This window comes from Cygnus atratus, chromosome 2, assembly GCF_013377495.2.
Source record: "Cygnus atratus isolate AKBS03 ecotype Queensland, Australia chromosome 2, CAtr_DNAZoo_HiC_assembly, whole genome shotgun sequence".
NCBI classification, from domain to species: Eukaryota; Metazoa; Chordata; class Aves; order Anseriformes; family Anatidae; genus Cygnus; species Cygnus atratus.
In genome coordinates, this window is record NC_066363.1 from 158,090,745 (window position 1) to 158,107,075 (window position 16,331).

A 16,331-nucleotide genomic window follows, 5' to 3' on the forward strand; every position below is an offset into this window, starting at 1 on the left:
CAGGTGCAGACTTAGCCCCTGTCAATCTCTCACTTGTGTCACCTGGCTGGCCAAGGGATGGGTCAGGCCAGTTGAAGGGTGTCCCCTGGGGGACCTGCTGGTGTATTTAGCACAGAGTGGCCTCTCTGGACCTCAGCACAGCCTGTGGCAAACACGTGGAAGAAGAGAGCCAGGGCCAGGCAGCACGCTACTGTTTTGCTCCAGCTCCAAGGCTGCCTTCACCAGCGTTGGCTCCACGCAGATCCCATGTGCAAATCGAGGAGCTAAAAACCAACTCAGCTGCCTGGACTTTAAAGGTATCAAGAGGTGAAAAACAGCAAGCCTGGGCACGCAGAGATACGGCCTTGCTGCTGCAGATGTCCTTCTGTAGCTGTGCTCCCAGATGACCACACATTGCACTGCCCAATAATGAGGCTTCCAAGAGCATCCCAAGCCCAACCAGCACCTGGGGTGACCCTTCCCAAACAGATCATAGAATCACAGAATGGTTTGGGTTGGAACGGACCTCTAAGATCTTCTAATTCCACCACCCTGCCATGGGCAGGGACACCATGAAGACACCACAGAACTGGTTCTGAAGTCAGATGGGGTTATCAACTCAACAGGGCCCAACACGCTGTTAGCCCATCTTGTGGGAGCTTCACCCCTGCCGACACCAACCCCACATCTCTCCAAGCCTGAAGCCTTCACACTCATCACGTTTGACGTTCTCCATCATCGCCACCGCCAACCGCCAGCCAGCACCACCCTGCGGGAGCAAGTTCAAAGCAAGATGCGGTAAGGCACAGAGATGCCACATAAGTCCATCCACCCCCACCCTAAAAAAAAAAATAAAATTAAATCTTGACTACAGCAGCTGTAAACTGGTTTCTACCACGCTGGTTTAGGCAGCTCCTAGAGGCCGCGTTCCCACGCAGCCGGTCCTTTCTGCCACGCAGAAGAAACTGCATGTCAAAGCAAGAGATGGAAAGGGAGAGCTATAAAGCTGAGAAGACGCCTTCAGCAAAATTTTAAAGCACGACTAGCTAGCACTGAAAGCCAAATACTGTGGTTTTCAGCCCAATTCCTTGTAGGAAGACAGTTTATGTCATCCCCCTCCATCCAAACATGGTGCTGGGAGGCTGTTCAGGAGAACAGCAACACTGCTCATGCTCTTCACGAATCCTGCTGCAAGGAGTGCCAGGAGCAATGGGCAGTGGCATTTAGGGAAGCCTCACCTGGATTAAAAGGGGCACCCATACTGCTGAGCCAGCACCAGTGCTCCTGCAGGTAACGCTGGAGCCTGCAGGAATGGCTGTGCAAAGCTCCGCTCCTCTCCAAACACGAGCCATGCAGGTGGTGAATCGCAGATGCCGTCTCAAGGGGCACCGCGGACGAGCCACGTAAATCCGCACCTCCGAGGGGAGGTGAACCAGATGGGAGGGAAAAGTAAAAAGAACAGTCCCAGGAAAAGCAAGCGGAGCTTCGCTTCTGCTCTCCTGGCCAAGAACGGAGCTGCCTCTTGTGGATCTGCTGCTGAAGCAGATGGCAAATCCCCCGGGAGGTGACCTGAGCATCAGCAGGCATCGCTGCCAGGACCCAGGAGATGAGAGCACACTCGGGCATCGTGGTGCAGGACCAGCCATCCCATGCTTGCCTTTCACACCACACGGGGTCCCAACCAAGCTTTACTCGCTCTGGCAAGAGTTTCCAAGACGAGGAATGTGAAGTTAAACCCAAAAACCTACAACAATGCAATTCTCAGCAATTTCAGGGACTTCTGCACTGCATCTTTAAGCGCCCGAGTTTCAGAACGCTGCCATCATCCATATTTCATTTTTTCAGTACATAGCTAGCTCTAGACATCCAAGACATGAAACCATCAAGTGACAAGCACAATGACAACAGCAGGGAACACAAAAATATGGCTACAGCTGAGACACCTCCAGGATAATGCTGTTCTCTCTATGAGTCAAGCTAAGGCACGACGCACAGGGACTCCTTCCCCAGCCTCGCCATCGTATCAGCACGCAGAAAATCACCAAACCCTGCCTCGCTAGCTTCTGCAGGGCGGCTGTGTACTGCCTGGTTTGGCACAGGAACCAAGGACGTGGGAGTGAAAAAAAGACAACTAGCCAGACCACCAGCTATGCCTGAGTAGGTAAACAGGTGGCTTTTTAATTGAGTTAGATCAGTGGCATTTCTAACCGCGTTAGCGCAGGCACTTAAAACAGCAACTCCCAACAGGACTGTAGTTGGGGGAGAGTTTAGAAAGAATAAAAGGCCTGGCCAGGAAGGCTTTGTTTTGGAGAAGGAGGAGCTCAAAACTTTCATAAAGCAGTTCACAACTCGTTCAAAAAGAGGGTGAAGCATCTATCTGTGAAGGAGAGCTGGGAGTAACGCGCTTCCCAAGGCGAACACACACCACTTGTGTCTGCCGGAGCCTCATCGCCTCGTCCTTGTGCAGACGGCCCACACCTGCAGAGATGCTCTTACCACGTGCTTCCTAAGTCCTGTTCTACTGGTCACATAAGACTTTTTAGTACTGGGATGAACCATTTCATCACATCGTAGACACCACTGAGGCGTGAGCTCTGGTGTCCAGCAGCATCCTGCAGCCTGAGCCGTGCTGTATGGACAGATACAAAACCAACTGCTGATTCTCACAACATCCCTGCCGAGTATGGGAACAGAGCCTCCTTTTTAAAAACTGGGGACACGAAGCTGAAAAGGAGCTACAGGGATTCAAGACTTCCAGATCAGCACAGGTGCATAGGTAGAGAGCTGGCGTTTGTTGCAAAGTACCTGTGAAAAATAAATTGAAATCCATCGTGGCAAATAGGAATCACTTCTTTAACTGTTCTGTTTTCTTTAGGACTCTGGTCCTGCCATGGGAGGAGCACTCCGGCCACAACCCAGTTAATCATTTCAGATTATGTTCAGTTTGATGGAACACTAAGAGCCCAGTTGAATGAGGATCTGCACTTCTCACCAGCAAGTTGTTGCTGTCGCGCTTGCATCACACACATCCACACAACCTACCTTGCAAGAACTCCCATTTTTAGCTTTTATTCCACGAACTCTCCTCCTCGAAACGCAACCCCTCTTGGCTATAAAGGCACTCGATCCCCCGAGCAGGAAAAAATACCGATGCATCGCCAAGAGGCAGGTCCTGCATCCGCCGACAACTGAGCAGCTTCTGAGATGCAACCCAGAGCTGTGCCTACAGCTCCGGGGTTTTCTCCGCAGACACTCGGATGATGCAAGATGAGCATTAGCCAGATAAATGGTGGATTCCTCCAGGTATCCATCTACCTTGCAACAGCCATTTAGCAGGCCGTATTTCTTAATTTACTCCTTTACAAAGAAAATGCAGCGCCCATTTATCAGGCTGTTAGCAGAAAAAACCTTTTTCTTAGCATCCTACCCACTGCTTTGTGCAAATAACGCGGACACGGAATCCCTCCGATACCACTCTGGTCATCGTTTGCTGAATGCAATAGTATTTTTAGGGTATTAATAACACTTCTTAGATACAAAGCTCGCTTAAAAATGGTTGCAATCTCCCCAAGCAGAATAAAAAAATCCGAGATAAAATTGCAGCAGTGATTTCTAGCTGCCCGGAGCAGCAATGCCAGCCTTCGGTGACCCCTCCGAACGTACCAGGCCAATTACACGCGGTGACAGCAGGCGTTCCCCTCCTGCATCGGCTTCTTCTTGTTGCTGGCTGTGAGAAACGACAAAAGGTCATGCAACAAGGACACGTTATCACACCCTTCAGGCTACAGACAACCGGCCTAGAGGTTTAATCAAGATTTAGATCAAATTGTGCAAGGTGCTTTTGCAGACGCCGATCTTACTGAGTTGTTACAGCTAGAGGACATAAATCCCAAACACGGTCCTGTTTAACCTATGAAAATCCCCACCAGGCAGCTCAGCTCGACCCTTTCCCTCCATCCCCTTGCTCTTTATGAGCAGACAAGTGGCAATCCAGGTAGCCTTGTGCCACCCATGATGTCCCTGGGTGCAGCTTCTTGTTGTGCAACACCATCACAGCTCTGGCTGTTAGGATGCTTTTTCTGCTGGGCATCCTTCACCGCCTCTCTAGGAAGGTAAATAAGCAGCAGGGGCTGAAAGTGGGGAATTTGTGGCTTGTGAGCACAGGTGCTGTGAGCCTCTTCCTCTCCAGGAACATAAATTTAGGAAGGGTATGATGAAAAGCAGAGAGGAAACCACTGGTTTTCTGAATCCTACCATCAGTGAGAGATGCACTTAGAGCTGAATTGCAGCGCTCACATTCTCACCGTTCCTGTTTACTGCAGGGCATTGCTAAGAGCAGCTAAAACCCAGGCGATTCTCCACTGGGGGAAGGAAATACAGGAGCGTGCACTTCGACAGCCTGAAGCCTCACACAGGCTCTCCCAGGCAACAAGATCCACAAAATGAGCTCATCCTACCAGTGCCCAGAGGGGCTCAGTAACTCCAAATCCCATCTGCTACCCCAACAGGGAAGCTACTCCCTCCTCGTGAAATGTTTACAGGGAGGGAAAACTACCTCAACCACCCAGCTCACCAGTCACCGAGGTGCTTTGAGGCTTCTCCAATCTGCTCCACCTACGCCTGTGTGCTTTCCCAAGCAGAGCAAAACAGCAGACTCGGAGGGGAGAGATCCATCTGGAAAGCAAACGCTGCAAAAAGCATCCCGCCCTTCAGCCGGGATGAGCGTGCCCAGGGCGATGCTGGCCACTTGCGCTCATCCCTGAGGATCTGGAGCACTAAACACTGAGCGGGAGATGACAGAGGGAAGCACGGTAAAGCTCAGCGAGGAAGGAAGGGTGGCTGGAAGAAAACGTGCCAAAGCTTCCGATGGCGGGAGGAAAGGAGGCTTTCCCGAGGTGGACAAACTCACCACGGATTTCGATCCCTATACACCGATATAAAACTACGATGAAAATATCAAAGGCCATCTATCCTCCAGTTCCTTGTGCTCCCCCACCTGCTTGGGACCAGGAAGGTGACAACCTTTTCTAAAACTCAAAGAAAACGCAACCACCTAAGTCTTAGGCATTTGAGCTTTTTTTTTTTTTTTTTTTCCTCCCTTCTTTCCTTTTCTTTTTTGTTTGAAGCACTCAGCCGTGTAAGGAAACAACTTCTGTCTGCACTGACAGAGGAAACGCTATGGACTGCTTAGGTGGGATTAATTTCAGGAGTGTGGCCACGACCGAGGAAATTGGTGGAAGAAATCCTTCATGGTTGGATGATGAGGTTGCAGTTGTATGAGTAATTGAGTTACGTGGCCAGCACCTTAGCTGTGGGTGACACTCATTCCTTCCCTCCCTTTTTGAATGGAAAATGTCATCCAAACACACAAACATGCTATTTACTTTAAAAAATAACGAGTTGGAGGCATAGATTTCCTCTTGCTTGTACAACGTCCAATACAGCTGCTGTCCAGAAGAGTTTCCCTGCCGGGTTCTCCACGAACGTCCCTGATTGGCATCACAGAAAGGATGGAAACTGGGACAGTGCCAAGGCAAATCAGCCTTCAAAACCACTGCCCTGCACACCTGTGCTACAAAAAAACTAGGTAAAGCAGGAGAGATCTGAGACATTTGCTTCAAACCCCGTTACCTCGCTGAGGTCTGGTCCCCATTCCCACCCTATCCAGCCGTCCTCGCGCCTCCTCGTGTGCTTGTCTTCACCACACCCTACGAAGCTGAGAAGTGCATGAGCCACATTTCACGAGTAAGGCAGTAAGAAGAAGGCGGTGGGGTCACAGAGGGATCAGCCCAGGCTTCCCCGCTCCAAGCTCCTCGCTGCTGGCCACCTCTCGTTTCCATGCACGGCCCTAAATGCGCCGCGGGGACCAAGTGGGGCGACACCGCTCCTCCCAGCTTGAAGTGGTGCAAGTCTTCTCAGAAAGAGCAGTCCGGCATCGGGACGGGTTGCCCAGGGAGGTGGTGGCGTCACTGTCCCTGGGGGTGTTCAAGGGAAGGTTGGACGTGGTGCTTAGGGCTGTGGTTTAGTGGGTGACATTGGTGGTAGGGGATGGTTGGACCAGGTGATCTTGAAGATCTCTTCCAACCCTAATAATTCTATGGTTTTATAATTCTAAGTCAATTGCAGCCAGCTCCCCTCCCGAGCGACCAAACGCCTGCACACAGAGGCTACGTGACGTTTTCGTGCTGTCAAAGAAACCGGAGGGGATGAAGAAGGGCCCTTTTCGGAAGATGTCTCCCCTCCATCTGGACCCATCGCCTCCCATTACTCAGCCGCCTTTCTGGGAATTCTCCGTGCCTTCCCCTCCGCCATGCCCAGGCACTGGATGTGAAAATAGCTTACGACAGTTCCTGCTGGCGTGACATCGACTCTGTTCCTCCTGGAGGATGAATTAGCAGATGGGACCAGCGGAAGATGGCTGAACGAGAGAGCTGGACAACTGGAGTCTTTCCGATCCAGTAACTACAGCCCAAAAGACCAAGGATGCAAAGATCCTTCAGGGTCAGAACCTCTTTCCTAGGGGCAGAAATGGGGTCAAGAAGGTATCTGCTGCCTGTTGCAAGTGGTTACTGATGGGGTATGCTGGCTAATTTATCTCTGCATGGGTGGTTTCACCACTCCCCAAAGCCTTGCTTCGTTTGCTTATTCCCCAGTCGACCCACTGTACTACTCCAGTAAAACACCCGAAATACCAAAGAGCTTTTTGAAGTTAATACGACGCGCTCACGAGCATCCTCCGTCACGCAGAACTAAAATTAAAATGTACACTTGGCCTCGCCTCACTCCCTGAAATTCGGCGTGCGAGGAGGAGATCCACGGTGCGGAAACTTCCCCGTCAAGAGATTCCCGACAGCAGGAAGAGCAGGGCTCTGCCACCAGCAGGATCCACAGCAAGGTCCCAGCTCCGCCACCATGCCTCTCCTAGCAGAACGTTTCGTTGTAGGAGCCAACCCTTTTTGGAGAAGAAAGGATATATCCACAGCAAGGTGTAAATGCAAGAAAATATCAGCACCGTCAGAAACACAGGTTTGGTGGCTTGGTTTTTTTTTGCAGATGACCTCCTTGTCCACGTGTTTGACAGTTTCTTTACGTCTCTTTCCACTACCAGGACCACAGCAAGAAAACTGAGACCATCTCAGACACTTTCTGGCTCAGCAAACACAGCTGCCTGCACTTAGGATGCATATTTTGGGGTTGAAATTGAGATGCAAACTGCTGCTAAAATAACCGCCACAGAGGAGCAGTTGCTTTTTCTCCTGAAATACAGAGACACTTCCCATTTCTTCCCTGTCTCCCGACTAATTTTTACCAGCCTATAGAAGGAAATACGAATGGCGTGACTCAGACTGAGAATCATCTTCTCCCCAGCACAGAAACACACACGTGCACCCCAGAGGAGCTGGGTCTTCTGTCTACGGCCACCAGTCTTAAACTAACCCCACCGGCACAGCTCTATGTGACGTGTCTCTAAGAAAACACAATCAAGGCATAAAGAAGCAAAAGTAGCAAGAACTAGAAAATAAAACTTCAGGACTGTCCTGGCTGTGATGAACAGGAGTTTCCCTCTGCTCCATCACAGCATCCAATGGAGCATCCAAGGAGCCACCAAGCCAAACACAAGGATCCTCATCCTGTGTGCAGAGGAGAAACGTGGATGGACCAGAGGGAATGGTCTTAAGTTGTGCCAGGAGAGGTTTAGGTTGGAAATGAGGAGACATTTCTTCTCCGAAAGAGCAGTCAGCCATTGGGACGGGTTTCCCAGGGAGGTGGTGGAGTCACCGTCCCTTGGAGTGTTCAAGGAAAGGTTGGACGTGGTGTTTAAGGACATGGTTTAGTGGGTGACATTGGTGGTAGGGGATGGTTGGACCAGATGATCTTGGAGGTCTCTTCCAACCTTAAAGATTCTGTGATTCTAAGTCTGACACTTGTGCATGGAGTAGGCTATGTGGGGTCGTGTCAGAATCATCCATGCGGTCAGAGGATTGAAGTTATGCCTAGGAAGGAAGTGAAGACAGCATCGCTTTGTCATGCCTGCAATAGCTCATATAATACGTTGGCTCACCTGCTTCATGAACTCTTAACTTCTGGAACACATCTCTAGAAAGAGTCATCTGGCATTTTTTTTTTTTTTCATTGCCTCCAGTTTTACTGCATTCTCATCGTGGTGCCCCAACACCCACACATTTAAAAAAACAGAGAGGGATCAGAAGGAGCACACACAGAGGCACCAGGAGAAGATTATTCCTCTGATGCAGGAGGCCAGATCCAACAAGACCTCCTCGCTGTGCTGTGGAAGCCCTCCCAAAGCAGCAACACCAGGTGTCAAGAGCACGAACCCACTGCAAAAATGCAAAATTCATTTGAAAACTCGATCTCGCTGATACGCCAGGCCCTCCTGCACCGCTGCTGGGTATTGATGCAGATATTGCAGCCCCCCAGGGCACATTTCCAGCGCTGTTTGCTCAGTTACAATTCCTCCTTACTCCTGATACAGCTGACAGCAACACGAGCAGGATCCAGATTCAGTGCAGGGGAAGACGGCTTTCAAAGATATATCTGTATCACCTCATCGCAGCAAGGTCTTCACAGTCAGTTATCTGATGCTTTAGACACTCCTGTAATGTTATTTATGAATTTAAAAATGCGTACAGGCTTCAACATCCTCTCCCAGTCGCTCTCTATTAGCATGTGAATGCAATTTAACACAATTAGGCAGGACAGAAAGCTCACACCTTTTTACAGGATCAACTGCATTCCAGTTGTTGGGCAAGATAAAGAGATTCCAGCCCAACAAGCAGGCTGGCCAAAAGCACGCTACCACCTCCAGATCTCTGTAAAATTGGTCAGGATTTTGCAAGCAGGAAAAATTGTCCCAAAAGGCATCGTGTCCTGCTGCAGGTCTACACAGGCATGGGGAAAATAATACTAATATTAACAAATAAATCAAGTAACCCTGGATTTGTTGGCTTTAGGTGAAAGCTTGTGTTCCTGCTAACACCTTAGCTTTGAGACTGGAAAACCCACAACTTCATGAAAGGCACTGGGGCAAGTTGCTTCATTTTCAGACTTGTTATCTGAAGCTCTTAACATTGGGGCAGAAAAGAGGGAGAAGGTGACAGAGCTTCCACGGAAAAATCAGACATTGCTAATTCTGGGCGCTTTTTTTCCTATTTAAAAAAAAAAGGAAGATTTATTAATCAGTTCCTCTGGATATAGCCCATAGCTCCCTGGCGACTTTCGAGCAACTTTAGGTGGTATCAAAGATCTCGACAGTCTTTTCCCAGGAGAAATTCAAGAACTCTTAGCTTGTGCCTCTTGATTTTTTAAGAACACAGATCAGGAATTCAAGAATACTCAGTTTATCAGCTGTACCTCTGAAAGAGGGAATGAGATGGAGAACCACCTGAGTACAGGTTCCAGAAGCGCACACACCTGATGTGTTGAAGGTGCTCGAGTCAGTCCTACATGCCCATACCCCCATTTCCTAACCTAAACCTGCCCTAAAGGTGCTGCCCCTTGTGAAGGGGCTTTGAGATCTCGAGCTGTATTACACCAGTACAGGTACAACTACTGGTAAGCCGAAGTAAATCGCTACGGAAAGCTAATGGCGCAGTCTGTCTGAAAATAGACAGAAATCCCCACCAAAAACATCCAAGTCGTCATGATAGAAAAATAAATCCCGGCAGATTGTTGCTAGCATTATATGAATCATCATGTTGTTATAGCAACTTCATCTCTGCATCGAATCTAAAAACCGAGCACAGCTGAAATAATATAACAGTATTAAGTAAAAACGATATATAACAAGATAAAAATGGATCGGCTTGATCTCAGAGGAGCACCCACACTTCTTTCTCACCCTCTTCCTTCCCTTTGAAAACATTGCTTTCCTGTATTTAAACAAAGAGAAGAAGACTTGGAGCTCATGGAGGAGAAGCAGAGCGCTAACGAGCTTTTGGATTCAAGGAGAACCTTTGAAATGAAGATCCCCCCCTTAAATAAAACCCAGTTGAAATAAAACTCAGCTGAGACCACCAGAACAACCTAACCAACTGACCCTGTACAGCAGAAGTCCTGCATTGCTCCAAACACACGCTGCCACAGCTGCTCAGGAGTCGTGAGCAGAGATCCCGAGCAGAACAGGCCCAAGGAAGGGGATGCACAGGGCGTATTTTTTAAAACTTGCATCTGCGCGGGGTTATTTTATCACAAAAAGCGAAAAGCATCACCGAGGTCCCTTCCACGCGAGCAACAAAGGAAGGAAGGCAGCTAAATATTTTATTTCAGGGACTTGGCAGAAAAGCACCGCTCCTCCTAAAGGCACGAAGATTTACTTTTCTAGGCTTTTTTACAGCCCAGTGGATAAAGCCAGGCTGCTCCCCAAAGCTGGTAAAGATTCACGGCGTGCGATCAGCAGCAGTCCCTCGTCTCACGCAGCATCCGCGGTGCTCTGCTTCGGTGATGCCCCGTGCAAGGGCTGAACCTCGCCTCCCGGCCACCGCAGGTGCCTCGGAAAATACCTTTTTGCCCCAATTAGATGCCCAGGGAGCACCGCAGGGCATTGATCTGCTCCTCCTCCCCGCAGGCTGCTGCCAGCATCTCAGAAGTTTGAAGGGAAAAAAAAAAAAAAAAAAAAAAGAAGGGAAATAGCTGGGAGGTTTGCAAATTTTGCTCTTGAGGTTTCAAGCAAATTAAAAACAAACAAAAACAACCCCGCAGCTCTAGTCCCAAAGTCCTATTAGTCTCAACAAGAGCACTAAAATATTTCCTGTAACTCAATTAATTAAAAGCTAATAAAAAGAAACAGCCTAACTACTTTTTTCAGGGTTCATGACAGCACAAGCATCACTCTGCCCCAGACAGGAGAAATGTTTTCCTTTTTTTTTTTTTTTTAAACGCATTTATTCATTAAAGTTTCCTCGTAGGCTGTGTAATGAGTCACTTCTCCCTGCTTCTCTAGAAAGTGCAAGGGAATGGAGAGGTACAGGACTTAAAGAGGATGGAGGCACTCACGAAGCTTAGTAGGAAAGCTTCAAGGGAGCCACAGATAAAGTGAAGCAGCTCCAAAACCCTGCTCATAGACACAGGCTCCGTCACCTCTTCTTTGTCACCGTAACTTTCCCCGGGCTCAAGTCTGGCTGGCGTCTCGCCCGCAGCCAGCACAGAAAGCCGCCCCCTCTCCTTCACCCAAAAATAACTCCCCGAGCTTTTCGTCCTCCCCGGAAGAGTTTGGGAGGAGAAATACAGAGCTCCGAGAGCAAGTAGGATGGATGCTGCTCCCCCCATGGGCTTGGTGGCTCAGGAATGCAGACGGGACCATCTCTGCACCATGAAACATGGAAAGGCAGATGATAGAAGTTGCTATTATCGATGGCACGAGGCATTTTGTCTCCTACCCTTGCAGCTCAGCGAGCCACGAGGCCATGCAGGTGGCTGGAAAGAAGGGTGCCAGCAGCTTTCTGCAGGTGGTTTCCTGGTGGGGAGGAGGAGTCCATCAGATCGGTGATGCCAAGCTCAACCAACGGCCCAAGAAACAAACTTACAATCACCAGCAGATGGAGCGGGACCAAGCTGGTCCCAGCCTGGTCCCACAGCTGCTCTCCGGAGCCCCCCAACTTTCCAGGACCTTCATCCACACCCCCAGGCCCCCCGATGTCAAAGGAAGCAAACCCAAGAACCAGCATGGAAATGTGACACGAGGCTGGACAACAGCAACAGCGTGCATGCCGGCGAAGTCTTGATGTGTGTTGAGTGCTGATGGAGCCCCATGGAGCTCAGGGTGATGAAATTAAAACCTCTTAACAGTAGAAACACTCAACTTTGCCGACACAATGCTTTGGAGAGAGCAGAAAGGCGCCTGCACAGCCCCAGCACCAATTTATTTACGCAGAATTTGACCTACAGAGCCAGGCCCCTCGGCTGACCGCGGGCACAGCACTCGTTGTCCAAGGACAGCAGGGAAAAGCCCAAGATGCCACATAGAGCACGTTGGACCAACCAACTTAACGCCTTCAAGAGCTACCTGCTAACTACCAGACGCTGTGCAGAAGGCAGCTATGTTCCCTTCGAGCTGTTGTCATCCACCCCAGTCCTTGCCTGAGGAGAACCCTGACCCTCAGGAGCTCCCTACCACTCCTAAAATAAGACCAGACCCCAAAAGTAGCACACGCTGAACTCAACTCTCATCCATGTGTAGCGGTAGAGGACCTGAAATTGCTGTGGCGGTGGTCATCGTCATGCATCACACCTCATGGCAGAGATCTTCCACCTCACCTAGAACGAAGTCTTTCACTTTTCTAGCATTTACTTTACCTGGGAAAGAAAAAAAAATAAATCCTCGAAGCGATTAAAAAAAAAATCACAAAATAGAAAATCCAAAAAACAAACTGAAGGCAGAGTCTAGGAAAACTTTTCTTTTTTTTTCTTCCACCTAGACTCCTTCCAAAGGGTTCACATGCCAATCTAATAATAAAGCTGTCATATGGGGTGATGTGATTTTAGCTTTCAAGCTGAAGGTTGCCATGGGAGGCTGTTCCCAGCAGCAGCGCTGCACGGCGTTTATAAAAGGCCTTCGCAGCACCAGACACCGCTCTGATTTTTGAGTAGGAAGAAATTCACTATTTTCTTGAGAAGTCCCAGAAGAAGCTGCAGTCCTGGAAAGAAATGGAGGGGAAGAAATGGGGCTATAATTCAGAAGGCTGCGTAAGTGTGGATGCAGCAAAGCACAGGCTTGGGCACGCCATCAGGGAAGCTCAACCTTGCAAGTTGGTGCGCATCAGCTGAGCCACGGGTGCTGTATTTGCACACACGGGTTTGCTTGGACAGAGGAAGAAGATAAAAGAGGATGCGATGATCTCACGCACCGCACAAGCGAGGAGCAGAAATAGGAACGGCGATTGCAATGCCTCTGCAGCAGTGCATTAAGCTGCGGGAAAGTTGGTGCATTTAAATCTTGACTCTCCTATAAAAATGAGGCATCGCTTCCCAACCTGCTTACCTGGCAGGGGACGAGGTTTTTAGGATAAATAAGATCTATATACAGGGAGCCGCACAAAGCTGGTCAAATAAAAATGACTCCCTTAAACGCAGCAAACGAGTAAACACAGAAGATACATTTCTATCCCAAATGGTGAGATTTAAGGGCCCGTTACAACCTGCAGGATTTACAGAGGAGACACAATAAGGAGTTTTACCGAGGACTTAACACAAGGACGGAGCCATGAAGCAGCAGGAGGGGGAGATGGAGTAGCTATTTACCTTTACACACTGCGCTGGAGACTGCTGAATACTGATTTATAAAAGGCTTAGTTCACGTAGTCAACGCTTCCAGCCATTAGGTGCTTTAATTCTTCGCCGGTTAAGTAAAGCTGAGCTGGTAGATGAGGTGTTTGGATAGAGGTGAATGCTTGGAGAGAAAACAAGCTGCTCTTCTGTGGACACACGCTTCTAGGAGGTTAATGTCAACAGAGACACGCAACTGCATTATTTAAAGGACAAACTGAGAATGCGATGCATTAATGATGACAAAAATCAAGTGAAAAGCAGCAAATGACTCATCTTGAGCCAGTGCCTAGAGGTGAGGACAGAGGCAAAAGCTGCCGTGCCCTGTACCTGGTCACCACTTCTGGGCTCCACGTCCCCACCTCCAACTTCAGCACCGCTTAACACAGCCCGGGACGTCCGAGATGAAGAAAAGGAAGGATCCCATCCGGGGGAATCTCTGTTTCCATCATCAGTGCAAGGTGCCTACAAGCATACGTGCATCATAAAACCTAGCGATGGCCATTTGGAAAAAAACAAGAGCTACTGCAGAAGAGAAAGAAACCCAAAACCACGCTGTTATTTACATATTCCCCGATCAGCCATCGCGGCTGTCTCGCTCACAACACTACCCTGTTAGTTCTGCTCCAGAACTGGACCGTCTTTCTCCATTGCAAATTGACAACAGGAGATGCTATTTTTACAAAAACACAGCCAATTACAGCGGAACCAATAAAGCAGAAAGCCAAATCCTTTGTGGCTTTCTGTTTGTAAGGTTTGCAGGGTATGTTCGCCTCGCTGTCTCCAAAGCACCACGGCTTCCCTCAGCTCTACCCAAGCGAGCTGCAGTCATTAACTCTCCCACAGAACTTGCTCATCAGGTGTCCAGTGCTGAGATGCTTCCTTCAGAGCGAAGGCTGGAACTGAGGGGGTTAAGCTGGACCTAGAATGGCTAGGAAACGGCAAAAAAAAATTAATTTACTGCTGCTCTATTTCAGGCAATTCCCCTGTTGCCACTTTAACTTGTCAATGAAAAAACAACAACAGTATTATGTGTGTGCGTGCATGCATTTTTTTTTTATGTGCTATGCTATTGTAAAAAAATAAACCCTTTCCCTTGCATCTTCACAAAGACACAAGACCTCGATATTACCGACAAGGTCTCATCAGATCAGGGAGATGGTTTTCAAAGGCTATCAGATCACCAGTGGCATCGGCACCAACACCGGCCAAGAAAAAGGTCAGCACCTTGTTTCTACCATGGAAAGACTTCTCTCCCTCTCTAGCTAGGATGATAAATCTCATTTTCTAAGGTTCGTTACTGACGTGCTGTCAATACGGCTGAAGGAAATCTGGCTGATGACGTAAGAGCCTTCAGTTCAGGGGATCAGTGGAGCATCTGCTTTACCTGGCGAGCAGGGTAGCCAAGATGGGCTGAAAACAGAACGTGCTCTGTGGCTAGGAGTCAAAAGAAACAGAAGCCCATACAGCTGTGCGAAGCAGATGTGTACCTGCAAAGAGATTTGGCGGCACCCTCTAATTACTCAGCATACCCATCCCTGCTGAGATGCTGCTTCTTTATCAATGCCAAGAGCCTGCAGGCAAGATCTCCTCCAGGAAGGTTCACAACCTTGATCTTCTGTGATGCCAAAGCTTTTGGACCCGATTTAAACCACCATGTAAGTTACACATAGGTGCGGTCTAACAACAAGAGAAGGGAAAACAATTTAGTCCACTGTTCGGATGCGTGACTGGGATAATGGGGAAGGGAAATTTCAACAGCACGGATCCAGCTGAGGTCTTGCACTTCACAGATGAGCGTGTCACTTTGTCTGGGTTTGCAACAAAATCATGCCACGGGCCACAGATTCCTTTGCCAACAGAAACGTTGCCAGAAAATACAAATAACTCCAAAAGAAACCTTTGTCAGTAAATCAGCATTAGTGGAAGTGCCCACACACTCCATATTTTTTCCTGAAAATTCTTCACCAGCAGCAATTCTGAGCCCGTAACACCATAAAAAAATAAATAAACAGACATTGCAATGCACCAACTACAGCAACCGCTACCAGGAACACATTATCCAAGATGAATTATTGTATTAGCTGAACTATTTTGCTACAAGCAGAACTAATATCTGCAGAAGGCTTCCAAGCCAGCCCACCACCATCTACCCAACCTTCGCATCTCCTTCTGTTCCCAATGCTCCTCCTTCCCCAGTGCTCCATTAACAAACTCAGGGACATCCTTCCCAATGGTATCAATGCCCTGCCAGCTGAAATTCAAATCAATCAATTCCTGGAAGCAGCTGCAGCAAATAACTCAATCCTGTTCATCATTTTAACTTATCCTATTGATGTATCAGGTCAAGCTTGAAACCTCTATTTATATTATCAGCCTTTGTGATATTAAGATAATCATGCCTCAAAAGTTCCTGATAAAAAGTTCCTTGTAACTTCACAAGAATTACCACATAGGAACAGTCTACCTATTCCAGAATCCTTTTTTTGATCCTCCTTCCCCTGATATTAAGACGAGGAACACCATGCAGAACAAGAAAGCCCTGCCACGCTGAAACTCCAGCGATGGGGCAGCAGGTTCTGTGTGTACACCTCCGAAGAAGCACGAAGCTCATCGTTTTCAAAAATGCTGAAAGTCTCTAAGAAAAAGAGGTATTTACTCTTCCTTGAATCACCTTTATTTTACCTAAGCTAGATGGAGCAATGATTCTCCCAGACTGATTTTGAAAATCGTTGAAAATGGTCCTCTTAACTGCATTCACTTCTCTCAGCTATGCTTTGATGGGGAAATGAACTCTGTAGCCTACCGAGATGCAGAAATATTCTTCTCATGCTCTTACAGACCTCCCTCTGTTGTCCCTTCACCAGCCAAATAATATCTGCAGCACCTACAGGCCATCATCGGGTCAGTTACATCTGGTAAAATCTGACAGAAAGAAAGAAAAAAAAAAGAAAAATGTAATTCCTATCATCTCAAACAGCTTTCACTCTGCTGTTCACCTCCAACTAGCTATTTTCCTTCCTACAACAAATAATACAGCATCATTCTGTTATTTCTGGAAATAGATGTTT

The 16,331-nt window shown here is 48.3% G+C and overlaps 1 protein-coding gene across 8 annotated transcripts in view; it reads right to left on the minus strand.

Annotated features, from left to right (window-relative positions):
• The window catches only part of TSNARE1 (t-SNARE domain containing 1), a 461,960-nt gene that overhangs the window by 414,208 nt on the left and 31,421 nt on the right, over positions 1 to 16,331 (minus strand). For 3 of the 8 annotated variants that reach the window (XM_050708986.1, XM_050708987.1, XM_050708983.1), the window contains exons 3-6: positions 13,591 to 13,725; positions 13,237 to 13,425; positions 12,187 to 12,291; positions 3,643 to 3,706 (exon numbers count right to left, since the gene is read on the minus strand). The exons of 3 other annotated variants lie outside the window; for them this stretch is intronic. The gene's annotated coding sequence lies outside the window, so the exon portion shown is untranslated. Of the gene's footprint in view, positions 1 to 3,642; positions 3,707 to 12,186; positions 12,292 to 12,976; positions 13,134 to 13,236; positions 13,426 to 13,590; positions 13,726 to 16,331 lie in introns of all 8 variants that reach the window. 2 more of the 8 variants (XM_050708984.1, XM_050708985.1) reach the window with 2 other exon arrangements.